Raw genomic sequence first — 20,354 nt, 5'->3', positions numbered from 1 at the left:
ACTGTTCGCAACTTGCGACATAGTGTTTGACTGTGTCTCGCATTCTGGGCCAGTAAAATCGCTCCTGTATCCGGTTCAAAGTTCTGATGAAGCCCAAATGACCAGCGGTTGCTTCGTCGTGCATGGCTCTCAGTATTTCCAATCGCAGACTCCGTGGCACGACCAGAAGGAAGCGTGCGCCTTTAGCCGAATAATTCGTCTTGTAAAGCAGGCCCTCACGGACACGAAAGCGACCGGTGGCTCCGGGACGCGTTGCAGCGACGAATAGTGGTTCCAAAGCAATATCATTTTTTTGTTCTGTCTTGAAAGTCGTCGAGTCTGGGAATGTGGAGGAAATGGGGGCAAAGCAGTCGTCAAAACTGTCTTCGTCACACTCGGTCGTCGTCAGAGGAAGGCGGGAGAGACAGTCTGCATCTGCGTGGTGACGTCCAGACTTGTACGAGATGACGAAGTCGTACTCCTGTAGTCGAAGAGCCCAACGCGCAAGCCGTCCACTTGGGTCACGGAGATTCACCAGCCAGCATAAAGCGTGGTGGTCGGTGACGATTGTGAACGGGCGTCCGTAGATATAAGGTCGAAATTTGTGTACTGCGAAAACAGCTGCCAAGCATTCTTGTTCCGTCACGGTATAGTTTCGCTCAGCCTTACTGAAAGAGCGGCTGGCATAAGCCACTACGTGTTCTGCTCCTTGATGACGCTGCACCAGTACGGCACCGATGCCGATGCCACTGGCATCAGCGTGCACTTCCGTCGGCGAGGACGCATCGAAGTGACGCAATATGGGCCCCGACGTTAGCAGAAACTTTAGCTGTCGGAACGCATCTTCGCAAGCGGAAGTCCAGTTGAAAGGGACGTCTTTTTGGAGAAGACATGTTAGGGGATGCACCACGTCTGCGAACCTTGGAACGAAGCGACGAAAATACGAGCATAAGCCCAAGAAGCTTCGCAGCTCCCGCAAGGACTTAGGTGGTTCGAAAGAGCTGACAGCCTCGATCTTGCGTGGGTCTGGCCTCACACCGTTTTTATCAACGAGATGCCCAAGTACTAATGTCTCCGTTTCACCGAAACGACATTTCTTTGAGTTTAAGATCAAGCCGGCCTTTTCCACGCAATCCAGAACAAGACTGAGGCGTCTGTTGTGCTCGTTCAGTGTGCTGCCAAAAATCACCACATCATCGAGGTAGCACAAACAAATTTCCCATTTAAGTCCGCGAAGTATAGTGTCCATAAATCGTTCGAACGTTGCTGGCGCATTACAAAGGCCGAACGGCATCACATTAAATTCATATAGGCCGTCGGGCGTCACGAAGGCCGTTTTCTCCTTGTCATTTGGGTGCATGGGTATCTGCCAATACCCTGATCGCAAATCCAGCGACGAAAAGTAGGCAGCGGAATGTAGGCAATCGATGACATCATCAATTCTAGGTAGCGGATACACATCCTTTTTGGTGACCGCGTTTAGTTTTCTGTAGTCAACACAGAACCGCCAAGATCCATCCTTCTTCTTTACTAAGATCACTGGTGCTGCCCACGGACTAGATGACTCTTTGACAACACCCTTCCGTAACATGTCGGTCACCTGTTCAGCTATAACTGTCCTCTCCGTCGCAGACACGCGGTAAGGCTTTTGACGAATGGGGTGTGCAGATCCGGTGTCAATTCTGTGGTGAGCACGAGAACGTGGCAGTGAAGCCTCCGTATCACCTTGTGTGAAATCGAACACAGAAAGATGTGTCAAAAGGACTCGTGCAAGAGCGTGGCGTTCATGTGAGGGCAGCGACTTGCTGATCATCCGTAAGACCTGTTCTTCGGAACTGCTTCGTTGGGGGTCGCTTGTTTGAGACTGCTCCTCCTCGCTTAAAACTGTGATAGAGCTGTAAGTCACTTCGTCAAATTTAGCGAGCTTCATATCGCGGGGAAGAATAGCAGGCACCGAAGAACAATTGAAAGCCCACAAATTTGAGGCGCCATTCACAACTGTCACGAGAGAACGCGGCACAAGTACATCTTTCTTCACGCAACCCGTGGCAAATGGTTGGATTTGCGCGTCGAACGATGAAAGGTCGGAAGCAGCAACATGAACAGGAACACGCGATAGGGACCACGGCGCTATAAGCGAATCGTTCGATACGACAAAATAGTTTTTCTCTGGTAAGGATGTGTCCGCAAGAGTAGAAAGAAGCGCGCTATTCAACGTAATTTCCCCTGTGCCACAGTTAACGGAAGCACCACAGTCCTGAAGAAAGTCGATCCCGAGAATCACATCATGAGTGCACCGTGGTAGAATAAGAAATTCCGTTATGAGTTCTTGCTCGCCGAATAAGACGCTTGCCACACAAATACCGAGGGGAACAAGGCACTCTCCACTGACACCACGAAATGTCACACTACCATTCCACGGGAACATAACTTTCCGACCCAGCCTTTCTTTGAATGTCACACACATGACGGAAACCGTAGCACCAGTATCTACTAACGCAGTGGCAGGTACACTATCAATTAACACACACACTTTGTTCTTGACCATCATAATAGGAAGAGGAGTAGTTCGCAGAGACGGAGACTGGCCGGCGACCTTACCTCCATCGGCCGCGCCGGCTAGTTTCCCGACGGCGGTGGTGACGTAGAACGTCGCCGTGGCGACGGTGAACGGCGTTGGCGTCTGGTCGGTGGCGTAAGGCTACGGTCTGAAGCTGGCGAGTCACTCCTTCTGTTGTACTGACGGAAGGTATTCCTGGGTGGCAAGCCTGTGGTGTTTGCTGCCCGAGGTTCTGTCGGCCAATGATCGTCATAAATTCCTTGTTCAAGGTTAGGCCAAGTCGGTGGTGGGCCGTATCTTGTTTCGCGGCGCCGGCGACAAAAACGAGAGATGTGACCTACGGCACCACAGCTGTAGCAGACAGGCGATGGGCGACCGGCGTTGTAGGCTTCGGGATGAGCTCTGGGACGCTGCGTGTAGAAAACACGATCTTCGGGGTGCCGATTCGTAGTCGTATCCCTACGAGTGCGTTGGTCGTGCGTCACGTCATTGGGAACTGAACTTCGGTGCTGTCGCAGCTGGTCGGCGCAAAAGTCTGCGCCGCCTGACATGGCCGACAATGTGGATACAGCGGATGCAGGTTCGTGCGGTTGGTTAAAAGCACAACCAGGTTGTTCGACATCCGCCGATTTGATGTGCCTTTCGAGTTCTTCGCGGACAATTTGTCTTACAATTGCCGCAAAGTCAAATTGAACACTGTAGCTGTCATCAACGCTTGCTACAGTCGCAACATTTGCTAACCTGCCGAACTTAGGCGTGATGCGGCGTAGCTTCAAGGTCTCAAATGTGCGGCAATGCTTGATGACATCAGCGACCGAGGTGAGACTCTCCTTGGCAATCAAGTAGTTATATACATCCTCGGCAATACCTTTGAGAAGGTGCCCAACTTTGTCCTCTTCGGACATTCGAGGATTCACTGTCTTACACAACTTCAGGATAGCCTCTATATACGTAGTACAAGTCTCACCTGGCACTTGTGCACGCTGAAGCAATGTCTGCTCCGCCCGCTTCCTTTTCGTGGTAGAATCTCCGAAGCACTCAGTGATTTCAGTAGCGAAGCGGTCCCAGGTTGTCAATGATTCTTCGTGGTTCTCAAACCACACCAGCGCAGTGTCTGTCAGGAAGAGAACTACATGCTCCAGCTGAGCAGTGGGGTTCCAGCCGTTACACTTGCTTACACGCTTGTAGTGGATGAGCCATTCCTCCACGTCCTCGCCGGATTTGCCAGAGAAAGGGCGTGGCTCCATCTGACGCATCCAGGCACCGGTTGTCCGCGCCGGAGGAGTCGGAGACGACTGTTGGTCACCGTTGTTGGACATCGGGATCCCCGGTAGTGTCGGAGGTAGTCGAGCGAGGCGTCGGCTTCGGCGTAGACCTAGTGGCAGCGGCTCCGTCGTCTTGATCGAAGTACCCCGCACCTCCACCACAAAACTGTTACGGGTACGGTTGAATTAAGTTTATTTACAGGGCGAGGTTGATGGTCAGGTAATGATGGCGTCGGTAGGCTCAACCAGCTCACGTCTTCTTCCTCTTCTTCTAGCTCGGCTCATACCCGTTGCAATATATATATATATATATATACACGCGTCCGGTGCGATACCGAAGTGAAAAGGTACCGTCTTTTTAAATCGTAATGAATAATAATTGTTGGGGTTTTACGTCCCGAAACCATATATATATATATATATATATATATATATATATATATATATATATATATATATATGTGTGTGTGTGTGTGTGTGTGTGTGTGTGTGTGTGTGTGTGTGTGTGTGTGTACACGCACGAATATACACACAAGGGACGGTCGGACCACCCCCCCCCCACCCACACTTGAAAATAACACCTTGGCTGCGCCACTGCCTCATACAGTGTTCCACCTTCGCACGATGTTATCAGTGAACTTTGGCAACAGTCGACTGGATATACCGGGTGTTTCAGCGAACACTTTTTAAAAATTCATAAATAGGCTCTTTGAAAAAAAAACAGAAAGGAAGAAACATCTTCAGAAGGGAACTAGCTGTTAGCTGCGGCGGACGTCAGGAAGTGCGAAAGACGTTCTAATTAGTTAGCTGGTTAACCTAAATTTACTAATTAGCTTCCTAATTAGCGAAGCTTGGGGGTTATTGTCGACAGAGATTTTGTAGCCCCGGAGGAGACGATGTCATATCAGTTTTTAAAACAAAGAAAAGGTCGCTGTCCAAAGCGCTGCAGCGCAGGAAAACAAGATTTTTTTTTTTTTTCGCACCAGAACGAAATTAAGCGCATGGGGAGCGCTAGAAGTCTTGACCAAACGTACGTGCCTTTTTTCCTAACTAGGAAGCCTCGACGCTCAGCAAAGGCGGCAGCCGGCGTTATATTTTGCATATTCGCAGGGCACACGGAAGAGGTCAGTTGCCGTGGCCGTAAGCTAGGGCAAATAGCGCGTATATTTCGAACTGGCCGCCGCGGTCATTGTAGTACGTGACCAGCCAACGTTGCGCTTGCACTAGCTGTCCGACGCTCCTCGTGCGCCGAGTTTCCGTTTCATGCGGGGGAACCAAAAAAAAAAAAAAAAAACAGATTTCCGCTGGCTGCACGGCTTCAGATAATGACTATTTCTTTGCTTTAAAAGCTGATACAACATCAGAATGGTGGCGATTTGGGCCTGTTGGTTGCACATCAGAAACGGTTTGTAGCGCAGGAAACAAAGGCACAAAATAAGGCAGGAGACGACACACGAACCAGGGGCGTAGCCAGGGGGGGGGGGGGGAGGTTCAACCCCCCCCCCCCCCGAAATGTTTCAGTTTTGCTTGCGTATATATACACGCGCACATACAAACGCACGCATGAACATACATAAAGTATGGCTGAACCCCCCCCCCCCCCCCCCGAAAAAGTTTCTGGCTACGCCCCTTTTTCGCGCGCGCCTTTTTCGATGATTTCTCTTGCTTGACATGCATGTGCTGCCACACTTCGGGAATACGTGGAGATTTTTTCATGCACCGATGTCTCTCCGTTGTTGTTTTCTTCCTTTTTTTTTTTTTTTGCTTCCCAAAGCGGCGCGCCGGCTATCGCTTGGTCATCCGAGCGTATTCGCGGTGCGGTTGGTTAAAAACGCGCGCCTTTTTCGATCATTTCTTTTGCTTGGAAGGTGCTGCCACGCTTCGGGGATACGTGGAATTTTTTTCATGCGCCGATGTCTCTTCGTTTTTTTTTGTTTTTTTTTTTTTTCGAAGCGGCGCAACGTACGCACACGCGGTGCGGCTGGTTTCGGTTTCGTCCTTCGGGTGGTTATCGCTTCTCGCGCCCGCAAAGCTGATGGCTGTCTGGTTTCTAATCTCTGAAACGGTGACCGCTTGTTACTCTCTCGTTTATTGCTCCCCGGGGCACCCGCAACGGTGGTCTAGTGGTTATGGTGCTCGACTGCTGACCCGCAGGTCGCGGGATCGAATCCCGGCCGCGGCGGCCGCACTTGCAATGGAGGCGAAAATGCATGAGGCCCGTGTACTTAGATTTAAGTGCACGTTAAAGAACACCAGGTGGTCGAAATTTATGGAGCCCTCCACTACGGCGTCTCTCATATCATGGTTTTGGCACATTAAACCCAACAATTATTATTATGCTCCCCGGGGCGCGATTACATCTGTTTCCGTGCGGCGCTAAATTACGCAAACGACGCCGCCACGATTGCGTTTCCTGTTTTGGGGAGCACGAACAGTTCTTACCGGAAAAGTACTCTGGTGCGCTTATTTTTGTAGGTCTGTGAGCTATGTTTAATACAATGCATAACTTTTATTTAGAAAAAAATCGTATAAGTGTTTTTTTTTTTTTTTTTAGGATTGTGCTTGATGTTACTACGAATAAACCATGTGTACGTAACAACAAAAATGATTATTTTTGTTACTTTACGGTGAAGAAAAAAATTTTAGACAATTTTTTCTGAAATAGAATCGTCTGAAGAATTTATTTTAGCAGTAAAAAATTACACATTTTTGGACTGCATTTCGCGAAAACATTCGACCCCCAAAAGGTTAAATAATTTCAGTTAACGATGCAATTCGCATGTTTCTCACATTACTGGCGTCTGCCGAACCTGGCAGCTTGCTCCTTAAGAGAACTGTCTTTTTAGTTAGTTTGTTTGTTTTTTTCTCTAAAAACCCATCTTTATATATATAGGAATTTTTGAAGGTGTTCGCGGAAACATGCAGTATTTTGCGCGCTTGAATACAATCGCACATGTCTAAGCGCCATCGGAAAAGGCGAGCAGCAAACACTAATTTTTCACTTGTGTGTTTTCTTGTCTACAACTCACCGCCTTACACCCAGATAAAATGTGGGTTTAGCGAACTTACGCACCCTCACGAAAAGTTGCTTCAACGCAATTACACCCTTTGAACACCCTATGCGTGCCCTTCTCAGACCAATGTCTGCCAATGGTGTTGCTTTCCGTTGATGTAATCCCAATGTCATTTACTAAACGCTTATAAATATAAAAGCTCGTGCAGCGGTGTCTCCTAGGTCGCAACATTCCTCATCTCGGTCTCTTCGCTATCGCTGTCGTTTATTCTCCACTGCACTCCGCGTTCGCTCTTTTCATGTCCTTTCATAGGAGAGATAGAGAGAGAGAATTAACTTTATTAAAGGTCCTGAAGGGGCCTGGGCACCCTTTACGGAGGCCGGCCCGGGGGCTCCACCCATGTGGGGACTGGGAGTCGGAGCTCGCCAGCCACCTTTCGGGCCTTCTGGACGGCCTGATGTTGAAGGGCCCTGTCGGGGCTCCTGAGGTAGTCGATCCAGTCTTCCTCGGTGGCAGGAGACCCGAAGTTAGCGTTTAGCGCTGGACACTGCCACAGCATGTGATTTAAGTCGCACCTTGGATTTTGGCATTTAGGGCATTCTGGCCTTATATCTGGGAGGTATTTGCTGCAGATATAGGGGCTGGGGTAACTGTGCGTTTGCAGCAGTCTAAGTGTTAATTGTTGTGCTTTATTTAGTGTTGAGTGAGGTGAAGGGAATTCCTTTCTAGATAACTTATAGTGCGAGCAAATCTCGTGATAGGAGAGGAGTGGCTCCCGGTGTGTGTTGGGGTCCCCGGCCGGTGAGCTGGCCTGCGTCCCCGCGCGGCGCGTAAGATCTCGCGCGAGGTTATGGGCCAGCTCATTACCGTTGGGGACCCCTGGTTGAACGTTGAGGCCTTCATGCCCCGGGAACCAGTGGATGTGCTTATCTACGTTTATTTGAGCAGATGCTAGAATGCTTAAGGCCGCCTGGCATATTCTACCGCGGCGGTATGCCAGTGCAGCGGGTTTGGAGTCGGTAAATATTGTGTCGCGCTGAGGGAGCGCTAGAGCTAGAGTCACTGGCTAGAGCAAGAGCAATGGCCACTTGTTCGGCCTCGCAGGCTTTCTGTGTTTGTATGGTAAGAGCATTGAGGGCTGTGCCGTCTGGGGCGACAGTCTGGGGCGATGTATCAAACGCCGACTGTACTCTCTCGCGCAATCTTTAAATCTCAGAGCCTCGTCAACAGTGTCGGTGAACTATGAATTCGTCTAGGAAGCCGAGTTGTACCTTTTTGTTTAATTTGTGCTGTAGGGCATACTGGCGCAAAAAAAAAGACGCTTCGTAACCGCTCAGCTGGTCCAACAGTGGCACGCGGGGACACTAGTCAGATGGAAATCGTAGACAGGTCGTCGTAGCTAAACACAAAAAAACTTCATGACGGAATTACGCAGTAATATGTTACACCTTGTCACATGCACTTGATCTGAGAAGTGCTGGCACGGCGCAGGTAGAAAGCTAAAGCGTGAGGCCCGCGCGCTCGTTGCGGCAGCTGCTGTGGCGTACATAAGTTTCTCATGAGCGCTTGCGCGCCCGTTGGTGGCGCTCGTGTGCTTGAAAAAAGCATATTCACGTTTTGACGCCTGGTGCGATACCACGATTCTACCACGTAGTATTACATGCGGTAAGGAGACTCCTCCCACTACATTAAATTCTTATAGCGGTTTTTTTTCTTTTTATTTTTTACGAAGTGGTTTCGAGCACCGCTGTGGCTCCGTGGTAGAACACCTGTTTGCTTCGCAGAAAGCCTGGGTTCTGTTCTCACTCGGACCGAATACTTTTTTTCAATTATTTATTTATTTGCATCTGTCTCAACATTTCGCTCACGGACAACGCCCATTTTTCGCTCACAACTAACGACGCCACCGACGGCGGAATGTCTGCGAAACAAGCTCTTTAACACTATCGCGTTAAAAAAAAACAAAAAAGAAACAGCCAGTTCCACGCCTGTGAAACCTGAATAAACAGCGGAGCTGGCAACGAACGCAGATTGAGTTCTTTCTTCATCTTCTTCTTTCTTTCTAAAATGTTCTCTTTCTACATTTGTAAGTGGTAAAAACAGTGCAAAATGAGACGTAGCACAGCGCTCGTCCAATGTGTTCCTTCGTTTGTGCTACGTCCCCTTTTACGCTGTTTTTCCCATTTACAAATGTGTGACCAACTATCCCAACGAACCACACGCCTGCAATTCTTTCTACGTCTTCTTCTTCCTTTCTTTATCTATACTGTTCTCTCTGCTTTGCCACCTCCAAACCCTCATTCCACGCGCGGTTTGAAGATGTTTGGTTTCCTCAAACCACGCGGGACATTTGAGGCACATCTGCAGATACTTAAGAGAGGAACTATGGCGCCAAGTGCGTAGGTTACAAGATCTATTGCGGATGATCTCCCAGACAACGCAAAGGCATCCTAGGGACATCCAAATGACATCCCTTTTGGGAGTTCGGGACATCCAAGAGACGTCCCACACAAGGTGGAAAAACATCCCAAGTGATACAGAAAAAGACCTTTTTGGGATGTCCCAAAACTGCATGCGTGTGGGATGTTATTGGGACATGTTGCCACTTTTTACTGCAGGATTATTTCAAAAGGGTGGGACATCTGCTCCCATAACATGTTAACTTGCTTCATCGCGCTCGACCACCGCCTACCTGAGAGAGCCAGTTGCCTCTCCAGGAAAGCATATTCCTCGTCCAACCAACCCACTTTTTTTTTCACATAGATAACTAGATAACTTAAAACCAAGTCGTGTTCAGAAACCAAGCAACATGCATGGAACATCAAGTGACCAGCAAAAATGATTTATTGCCTCACTATTATATGGCACTACAATCATGCCGAGAAGGACAGAGAACTTGGTATTGATGAGCGTGTAGTCTAAGGTGCACACTTTCGAGTGGAGGGCCTTCCATGGCGTCCAGCAAAAGGGCTTGCAGAGGCAGCTGAGGACAACAAAAACAAAGCCTGCATGTATGTATACGTACTGCACACAACATGCATGAAAATGGTGAACAACAGGAACGCAGCATGACTATATTGTCTTATGTCTCCTGAGACAGGGTTAAACCTCATTCCAGATGTACAAGTGCCTGCTTTTACTTATTGCTTTGTCAACACTAGAATCATGAGAACTCTGTATTTATGAGCATGACATCTGTCGTGCACGCTTTCAAACGCAGAGCATTCCAGCTGGCGTCCAACAGCAGGGCTCGCAGAGGCAGCTGAGAACAAAAACAAAGCCTTAATGTACATGTCCATACTGCACACACAAACGCACAAAGATGGTGCACAACGGGGATATAGCATGCCTATTTTGTCCTGTGTGTGTGTTAAGAGGTTAAAGGGACCGACAACCAACTTTTATGGTACCTATTTTCTTTAACGCGACAGAAAGCTTACCAGTCAGAGTGTATATAATCAAGGAATGGTGATGTGGAAAATGCCGTGAAACATTTGTAATTCGAATTTTTCTATCTGCGACGGATATGAAGTCGTATACACACGTGACAAGACATGATGCAAACAGTGAGCGTGACAGCGGTTCGTGTTCGAGCGCGGCGGTTTACTGCGTGCGTGTGTGCTCGCGCGCATGCGCTGCGGCTCGACATGGTCCACTGGCTACCGCGAAGGCAGCGCCGTTACTTGTCACCATGCAACTCCTTTTACCTCTCAAGCAGCACAGAATATGGATAGTAATATACATACTAATATTTTTAGGACCAATAATGGCACACATGACGGTATCAGACTACGTGACTTTGTACAGCAAAGTGATCAACTCCGCAATCTAGCTTCAAGGCTCTTGCGATAGGTTGCACAACATGCCTTTTTTTTGTTACTTTTAAACACAATTTAGAGATATAAATCCTACTCACAGCGCGAAAAGGATGCCGGAATATGTCAGTATATAGCGCGGTCTTTTCATTTCTGACAGGATCTAATCACAAGTTCTGGCCAGTTGTCGGTCCCTTCTCCTTTAAGCCTGGTTCATATTGAAGTGCTTGTAAACAACAATGCACTATTTTACTTATTGCTTTACCAACGAAATTCATGCCAGGAATGACAAAGGAATTGGTATTTACGAGCATGACGTCCAAGGTGCACGCGTTTAAACACAGAGCCTCCCAGCTATTGTCCAGGAGCGGGGTTCGCAGAGGCAGCTGAGGAAAAAAAAAACAAATCCTTCATGTATATGCATATCCACTGCAGGCACAAATATGCATGAAAGTGGCGCACAAAACAAACATAGCACAACTGTGTTGTTGCATGTGTGCTAGTTTAAGAGGAGTAAAACCTGCTTCATAATTACTTGCTCATAAGCAGAAATTTCTCCTTTTAGCTTACTCTAATTATGTCGGTTACGACTTTCACATTTACAAGCATGAAGTCTAAGCTGCACGTTTTCCGTCTCGTAACCTGCATGCCTATGTTCAGGAAGCTGAGCACATTCTATGTCATTACCGATAGGCAAAGGTGCAGACATTTGGGGTAAAGGTGCACACCAGGGGCACCACTACTAGAAGCAGCTGAAAAAAAAAGAAAAAAGATCATGTAATATGTGTACACAGCTAGCACATGCAAAAAGAATATCATTGAGCAACAGTGCATATCACAAATGTGCTACATTTGTTTGGAAGTAAAACCTACTTGACAAACAGAGTGGGCTAGTTGGTCATTTCGGTTGTGTGAAACTACTTGACTGCTGGTAAAGGATGAAAACAACATGCACTGAAAAAAGGCGGACGTATCGGGAAGCCAGACAAGGTGCCAGTTGCTAATATGCACCGAGTGACTGAGCAACAGGTTCTGCTGCTTCATAGAGATGTAGCAGAAACACCAACATACATTTTTCAGTTTGTTGTTTCAGTAAGACAAAAATCATGATCATAATCACAAACGATACGGTATACACCAGTACAAAACTGGGCTGTGCCCTTTTCTTCTGATAACCGGCTAACTGATGGCCAGCAGCAGGACTCACACGTGCAACTGAATAAAAGAATAGCATGAATATGCGCTGTTTTGAACATAAGTTCTGGCTTTTCTTACAAATGGTGTCATAATGAGAGCAAAAAATTTGGTACTGGGCATAAACTGAGGGCAAGCCAGTCTTGTGTGCAGCAATGCTTAATTCATGTCCACAGCCCACTACAAAAGGTTAAACTTGACACATGCATTTGACCATTCCAATTTTTTTTACGTTTATGTCAGTTGCCGTGGAAAACATGTACAACAAACCTTTGAAGTTTTTTTCTTTGTCGTCCAGGACTTCTGATCGTTCTCCACGGCACTACGCACGCGCCGGCTTGCAGTTACTCGAGGCAGATCAGCCATGTGTTCCATGATCGCGGTGTCAATCTACACACGTGGCCGACAACAACAACATATCAGCATTGTCAGCTTAACAGGGTGATTCCACGAGAGATCGAACATGCCTGTCCGGTCGCATTTTTTGTTTTGCCTGGCTTTTTTATATGTTGTGTGGGCACATTCAAAGTGCACGGAACTGAAAATTTTATTTGCTAGAAACGCTCCCAGCGCGCCAAAAAAATATTTGAAGGTGGCGGCGCGTGCCTCCTGTTTTTGCTCACTGCAATGTTTTCGGATTTCACGGCCGAATTTAGCGCGAACTATAAACGATGTGTCGAAAATTTCTTTTGCTGGTTTTAATACGCATTACTGTGAATTACATCCATGCTTTTTTTATGCCGTCCTCAAAAAGAAGAAAATGTGAAAAAATGGCAAACACGGCCGAAATCAAAAAAGGGTCCTAAGTTTGAGGCGCCTTGGCGCCTTTACTATTTCAAACAGAAACTTGAAAACAGTGTCACCTATAGAAAAGAGCCTTTGCAACATTTATACGGAAGATCATTTTCCTACGGCCAGCGCAAAAAAAGAAAAAAATAGTTAAAGAACCGAGTTTTTTCAAAAAAGTACATTTTCAAAAAATAAAATAAAAAAACTCCGGTCTCAATTTTGACGGCAATTTTTTATCGAAGAGCGCTTATGCCAATGAACACACGGTTTTGATATCATATGTCCTCATTTGCTTTGTTTACGAGATATAACTGGCCAAAGTGACCCTTGCTCTGAGTGCTCACTTCAGTGCGACTGATGGTTGTTAATAGCTTGCATTGTGCGTAAATCGCAGTTTTATTTATTCTGCTGCAGCAAAACCTTGCTCTGGTGGCTTTTCGTCAAGAAAAATGTGTTCTCAGATTTTATTTGTGTCTAGCGTGTGCAAAAGTGGGCTGCTGCCGCCCTCTAAATGGCTCACGTGTAAACAGTTTGCAGCCTACAACCTCGCCTACAATCATCAGAGGAAAGATGGGCGCGCCTGTTCAAGATATCAACCGCTTCTTCTTCCTGAAGGAATGCCTGGTCTACCTCATCGCGGTTAGATGTAGACAGGTTTTCCTTGAGGAGCCTAAAGCAATGCAAGAAGACCTCGCAGGTGTCGCGAAGATCCTCAGCCTATGACAGTAGCTTCTAGAGGTAGGCAACAACAAAAAGAGCACAGAAGAAAAATTTGTGCAACGAAAACGTTTTCTTCAGCAATCTTCTTTTTGTGAACGCGTAAATAATCGGCCCAGAATAATAGGACCTAGCCATGGGCCGCGGGCATCGCGTGTAGTCAACAGCTAGACCTAGAGCAAGTCGAAGCGTTTATACTGAACGGCACCGCACAAATTATCTCACATTTGCGCAGCTGTCATGAATGCCTTTCCAGAACTGCTCACGGTTTAACATTTTAAGTCTAAGGGTGTCTAAGCGCTTTGGGCTGTAATATTTAATTTGTAGGCCGCACTCATTGTCAAAACTAAGGGTAATGTCCGTCCGGTGCCACCAATGACCTCTGCTGTCCTCGACGTGGGAAAGCACTTTAGTAAAGTGGCAACAAAACATCATAAATTGGGCAGCTTCGGACACTCATGGCTTAATCATGCCGCACCGCACGTTTTCTGGCTGCTGAAACGCTGAGGTAAAGGTCGAGATGATACAGGAAGACATTATCTGCGACGCCGAAAACATGTGATAGCGGGAAGTGAAATAAACGGCTCGGAAATCATTAAGCTAACTTTTTTACAAATGTTGTTTAGGCACAGTGTGCGTCGAATGGGGAAGATGGTTAGAGCGTACAATGCATGTGATGGAAGGGAAGCAAGCAGGCAGTGAGAAAACAATTGCATAACAGCGCGCCTGCTGATTGTGGCATTTAGTTACAGATTAAGTTGGCCTTCGCTGCATACAGATGCTTTATTCTGTGTGCAAGGAGAGTTTTGACAAAGTGACCTAAACCATGTGTTCGCGGTGTCTCGCGTGCTTCTGATTAACGAATACTGGCGGGGTAAGTTGAGGTTGTAAGCTGCAAACTGCGTACGCGTTCGGCATTTAGAGAGAAGCAGCAGCCCACCCCCACACACGCTAGACACTATTAAAGTTTGAGAATGCATTTTTCTTGACGACAACACACCAGAGCAAGGGTTTACTGCAGGAAAATATTTAAAACTAGACTTAAGTGCAATGCAAGCTGATGACAACTATCGATCGCGCTGAAGTGAGCACACACAGCAAGGGTAATTTTGGCCCGTTAAATCTCGTGAACAAAGCAAATGAGGACATACATATTAACACGGTGTTTTCACTGACATAAGCACTTTTCGACAAAAAGACGTCAAAATTGAGGCCTGAGTTGTTTTATTTTTTGAAAATGTACTTTTTTGAAAAAAACTCGCTTCTTTAACTATTTTCTTCTTATTTCGCGCTGCCTGTAGAAAAACGATCTTCCGCATAAATGTTGCAAAGGCTCCTTGAAATACTTGGAAAAAAGCATGGATGTAATTCACAGTAATGCGTATTAAAACCAACAAGAAAATTTTCGACACATCGTTTATAGTTCGCGTTAAATTCGGCCGTGAAATCCCAAAACATTGCAGTGAACAAAAACAGGAGGTCTGCGCCGCCACCTTCAAATACTTTTTTGGCACGCTGGGAGCATTTCTTGGAAATATAATTTTCGGTTCCGTGCACTTTGAATGTGCCCACATAACATATAAAAAACCCAGGCAAAACAAAAATATCGACCGGACAGGCATGTTCGATCTCTCGTGGAATCACGCTTTAGAGGGCGGCAGCAGCCCACTTTCGCACACGGTAGAACCAAATAAAATCTGAGAACACATTTTTCTTGACGAAAAGCCACCAGAGCAAGGTTTTGCTGCAGCAGAATAATTAAAACTGCGATTTACGCACAATGCAAGCTATTAACAACCATCAGTCGCACTGAAGTGAGCACTCACAGCAAGGGTCACTTTGGCCAGTTATATCTCGTAAACAAAGCAAATGAGGACATATGATATCAAAACCGTGTGTTCATTGACATAAGCGCTCTTCGATAAAAAATTGCCGTCAAAATTGAGACCGGAGTTTTTTTTATTTTATTTTTTGAAAATGTACTTTTTTGAAAAAACTCGGTTCTTTAACTATTTTTTTGTTTTTTTGCGCTGGCCGTAGGAAAATGATCTTCCGTATAAATGTTGCAAAGGCTCTTTTCTATAGGTGACACTGTTTTCAAGTTTCTGTTTGAAATAGTAAAGGCGCCAAGGCGCCTCAAACTTAGGACCCTTTTTTGATTTCGGCCGTGTTTGCCATTTTTTCACATTTTCTTCTTTTTGAGGACGGCATAAAAAAAGCATGGATGTAATTCACAGTAATGCGTATTAAAACCAGCAAAAGAAATTTTCGACACATCATTTATAGTTCGCGCTAAATTCGGCTGTGAAATCCGAAAACATTGCAGTGAGCAAAAACAGGAGGCACGCGCCACCACCTTCAAATATTTTTTTGGCGCGCTGGGCGCGTTTCTAGCAAATAAAATTTTCAGTTCCGTGCACTTTGAATGTGCCCACACAACATATAAAAAAACCCAGGCAAAACAAAAAATGCGACCGGACAGGCATGTTCGATCTCTCGTGGAATCACCCAACAGTTTCTGCGGAAGATAAACCAAATCGCGTCACAAATAAAACTTACTCCCACGTGCCATTCTTGCTGCGAGGGTCCAGTTCAGCGTACGCCAACCTGCGCGCGATGGGGAGCCAAAGAAGAAAGTGCTATGAACGTGCTGATTGCAGTAATCCAGGCATGTCAAGTACTTACCGAAGAGGTGGAAAAACGTTGAAATCGGCAAGATCTTGCAACCAGTCAAACAACTACGGCATGAGCGCTTGTGATTTTTCGACGAAACGTCACGGATCAAACACCTAAATACGAGGCCAACGAAGAGTCTGATCTATCCGAACTCCAAACACGCCGGGCGCCATGATGGCGATGGCAATGTCGGTGCGGCCGCCGTTCTCTTTCGCGAAAAGCACGGCGTGCGTGGCGCGAGTACGTGGGCCGTACCGCTGTACCGCCTTTACCAAGTGCAACACTTGCTCACGCAGACAGCAATCGATCCCTCGTCCTCATAACGGCGCGACATTTAGAAAGAAACAAACAAAAAAAAAAACGAATAAGGGAACGTGCACTGAGCTGGTGGCGCCGCTGTGCGGGAGCGAACGAAACGAATTGGCGTGTTACTTGCAGCAGCCGCTCCACGAGCCGAGCCAGATGTTCTCTGCCCGAGCCGTGTCACGCCGTTGGAGGAGTTTTGCAATGTCGCGCATGAGTTGCTGGGTCGTCAACTGCGCTAATAGATATAAGGAATGCCATCCTGGAACAAAGTTCTCTCGCTTTGCGGGGCGAGAAAGCCTCAGAGACAAGCGGGAACGGTGGATTCGCAGCGTACGCCATGTGAAGTAATTGATCCTGTGCATGGTTATGAAGTACATGTTGTAGCTAGTTCACTGTGAATTCACGCTTCACGCAAGTGAACCGGTATTTTTACAGTGCGAACGGAACCGAGCGGCAGCCGGCAAAGTGGTCTCGGGTCTGCAGAGTACATTTTGTGTGCGGAAAGTCATCGACAGATACAGCTTCTCCCTCGTACGCTCCTGCTGTTTTTCCGCCGACGTACCGCAAAACTGCGGCGATAGCTGAAGTTTAGCAGACTCTTCACTGTTGACAAAAGTTACAACTGCTGCTGCATGCTTGCAGTGGTCTTCACACCACCCCTACAGTTGTAGTGAGCTCTGGTGATCAGCCTAGTTGCATAAAGCTGAAAAGTTACACCCGGCCTCCGGGAGGTACGATTGAAAAAGACGCGTTTTTGGTGTTAATAGTCTAAAGTAATTAATGCTGAAAAGTACACATGCATACTACAGAGCGCGAGCACTTAAAGTTACGTACATCAGCCAACAGTTATCTCGCAGTTCACGGCGATGACCATATTGTCAAATTACTTGACGCCATCGAGCTATATGTGCGTTGTAGTTCAGACAATTTGATAGGTACATAAAGGCGAGCATCATTCAGTCATACTTATTTGCAGGGAAAAATGTTACTCGTACGCCCTATACGTATAAGCAGATAGCGCAGTTCGGAAACGGGAACAGTGAGAAACAAGGAGCCGGATGCGTGGCACAATGCATCGGGGACCGCGCGAATTTTAATCTTTATTACACCTGTATTGTATTTGTCCCTTGACAGCGCTGCGCATGCAAGAGGTGCTGCGCCACGCTGTTTTTATGCTACGTGACGGCTAAGATATCGCTTGCAAAGATGACAGGTAACTGATTTACCCAAGCACTCATGCAGCCCGAGCAACATCCACAAACGGAGCTGCAGCATAGAAAGCTTCGCACAGTTGTTACGGCATCACTAAATGCAACACGGGAGGCGATCATGCGTACTAATTGCGCCGATCGCACTCGGTTACCCTCAAGACAACATCTTGCTACAGCACATGTTTGACGTTAATGTAATCGTTTACTCAGTAATGAGCAGGTAAAATGATGAAAAAGCGTGCGCACAAACTTCGATGATGACGGCGTATGCTTCCTGGTTCACGTTGGCCTGTCGCACGCATCTCCCTTTCAGATTACTCTATCTGACCGTGCTCTCTTCCGTCACGTCGAAAACGTGCCTGCTGCTGCATAATTTGTGTCCCTTCTCTTCGTTGGAGGCTCTAAAAAACCCTGCGCTATTTACGCCCTTGAAGCCGGCGCGCTTTGTAACACCAGTCGCCGTCGCGCGCACGCACGTCCACAAAACGCGGGCGCAGCAGAAGGAGAGACGAGATTTCGTAGCACGACACTTGACAACTGAATGGCCACTCGCGGCGCTGACGGCGCGCTGGCGCACTGCATTGTCGCGCCACCTGTAGGTGCCGCACGTTTCACTCGCGCCAACCATGCTCTCCGGCGGAGTTGCTGTTTCCGATTGTTTAGGATCGCCAATTTTCAACACGGTAGCTTATTTCACTGCTAACTTGAAGTCCCAATCAGATCCTACAAGGGATGTTTTAGGAATGATCCCTATGCACATGTCTAAAGGACATCCTAAAAACCACCTTGTTGGGATGTGGGACGTTTGGACTTTTTTGGGAAGTCCCTGGGATGTAGTGTGTTGTCTGGGCTGCTATGCGTCGAGACCGGTCTGGGAAGCCGTAATCAACCCACGAGCTGCTAAAGACTTGCTGCACAGATGACTGAATTTTGGTGGGCCAGGTGCATACAACAAGTCCTTGGCTGTAGCAAAGTAACAGGCAAGAACAATGGGCCAAAAGGCTTTGTAGTCCTGCGGGATGTTGTTCTGCCTGAAGAAGTTGCCTGCACTATCATCAAAGTACCGAAGTTCAGTTACGAACCTTCAGTGTCTGCGCAAGACCTGCTGGCGATTAACCGCAGTATCTCAAGCCAGGTCGACCAAGAGGGACGTGAAAGATGCCTTCTAGAAGGCGTAGAAACCCTTAACAAAGCCGTGAACTCAAAGCCCACCAAGAACGCCAAGAATCCGACTAAAAGTGTCGTTAATTTCTTCAAGCAGAACAATCTGCGGTTGATCCAGGCTGACAAGAATGGAGGTTTTGTAGTTTTAAGAGAAGAGGACTTTAACAAGAGAGCTGATGAAGCCATCGCCAAGAATTTTGTGCGTGTCAGACCCAGTGCGACAAGAGTGAAAGGCAGAGCCGCTGCATTGTGCAAGGACCTAGAACTGAGTAAGCTTGCAAGTTCAATTACAGGGTGTAGAAAGAAAGCTCTTACCGTTTTCTTTCCTGCAAACACCCACGAGGACTCGGTTCCTTTTAGAACGATTGTCAGCGAGAAGGGGTCCTGGCACTGCCTAATTAACCAGTTTCTGCAGAAGCATTTCAGTGCCCTGCATGTTGATGATCCATTTGCTACAAAGAGATCCAGTGGAACTAGTTGGTTTTCTGAATTCCAGTGTACGTGTAGGCTAGCCTTTTCCATTGATGTGGAGGACTTATTCTATTCGGTGCCTCACGGTGAACTTTTTGTGGCCGTCAGAAACTGCATTGAAACTAATGGTGCAATTGGGTTTCAGAGCACTGCTGGAGTGTCAGTAGACAGTTTCATGTCCTTGCTAGAGTTTTACTTAAAAGCTACCTTTATTTCTTTTAATGATGATTTCTACATCCAACGCAAAGGAATTTGTATAGGGTCTTGTGTTGCCCCGGTCTTTTGTGACATATCTTTAGCCGCCATTGACCGCTCACTAGGGATTGCATTTTCAAATGAAGGGGTACTTAACACCTTCAGATACGTCGACGATTTTTTAATACTTTTATCACGACAGAGCGCCCGGACTTACACGGATTCAGTCAGCAGTATTCTAAACCTCTTCAGGCTTCATGGGAAAGGTTTGAAATTTATACACGAGATCCCTTCAGACGGTTCGTTACAATTTTTAGATGTTACTTTGCAAATCGGAAGACGCCATATTCGCTGGAAATATGCACCGCGAGCAGGGTTGCCACTGACTTTCGAGTAAATGTCGCCAAACGACGAGCAAAAAGTCGCCAAAAGTCGCCATTTTTTTACAAATTTCGCCAAAAAAGTCGCCGCTCTAGATATGTGCGTCATACCTAGTAATAACATTTTCCTCTCACGTATAGCCTCGTAGAATACAGTACCATACAAGACCCTTAAATTATATCGAAGTTTCTCAATGCCAGTCGTATGGCCCGCTTCACCATGAGAGTGCATGGTGCTGCTTCTCCGACTAGCCGCAAGATGTGCGTGGTGGCGCAAGGGTGATTGAATGAAATACTCACGATATCCTTCCATCCCTATCCGCTCGTTTCAAAGGTAGAAGTGTGGTAAACATTGGGCGAAAACCGCGAAAGCGTTGTTTGTAGACGGCTTTACGTACCCTTGTATGAATTAAAAGGATTAAAAGGTTTATTGAAGGTAACACGACAGAAGTCTTACAGGAACCGATCATTAGTGTGTCTTACGCCTTTTCAGTGCGAACTAATATGATAAAGGACGTCACCGACCCTTTCTTATAGTCCCTTATATCTACACGCGTCAATCCGATGCGTTATTAATGAACAGGTAGGCAATGTAAAATGTTGTATACCAATTGTTTT

The 20,354-nt window shown here is 46.9% G+C and overlaps 1 long non-coding RNA gene across 2 annotated transcripts; it reads right to left on the bottom strand.

Annotated features, from left to right (window-relative positions):
* Positions 1-9,644: 9,644 nt before the first annotated feature.
* Positions 9,645-15,941, bottom strand: LOC125757027 (uncharacterized). Of its 2 annotated transcripts, XR_007415015.1 has the most exons (5): positions 15,893-15,941; positions 12,098-12,217; positions 11,321-11,385; positions 10,942-11,019; positions 9,645-9,801 (listed from the first exon to the last, which is right to left on the bottom strand). It is a non-coding gene; the product is annotated as an uncharacterized LOC125757027 (long non-coding RNA). The 2 variants fall into 2 exon arrangements; XR_007415014.1 differs by lacking the exons at positions 12,098-12,217; positions 15,893-15,941 and having other exon boundaries at positions 11,321-11,691.
* Between the last annotated feature and the right edge of the window lie 4,413 nt (positions 15,942-20,354).

The sequence above is a fragment of the Rhipicephalus sanguineus genome, chromosome 1, assembly GCF_013339695.2.
Source record: "Rhipicephalus sanguineus isolate Rsan-2018 chromosome 1, BIME_Rsan_1.4, whole genome shotgun sequence".
Classification (NCBI taxonomy): domain Eukaryota; kingdom Metazoa; phylum Arthropoda; class Arachnida; order Ixodida; family Ixodidae; genus Rhipicephalus; species Rhipicephalus sanguineus.
The sequence above is the reverse complement of the archived record's forward strand: the minus strand, read 5'-3'. Positions and strand labels throughout refer to the sequence as shown.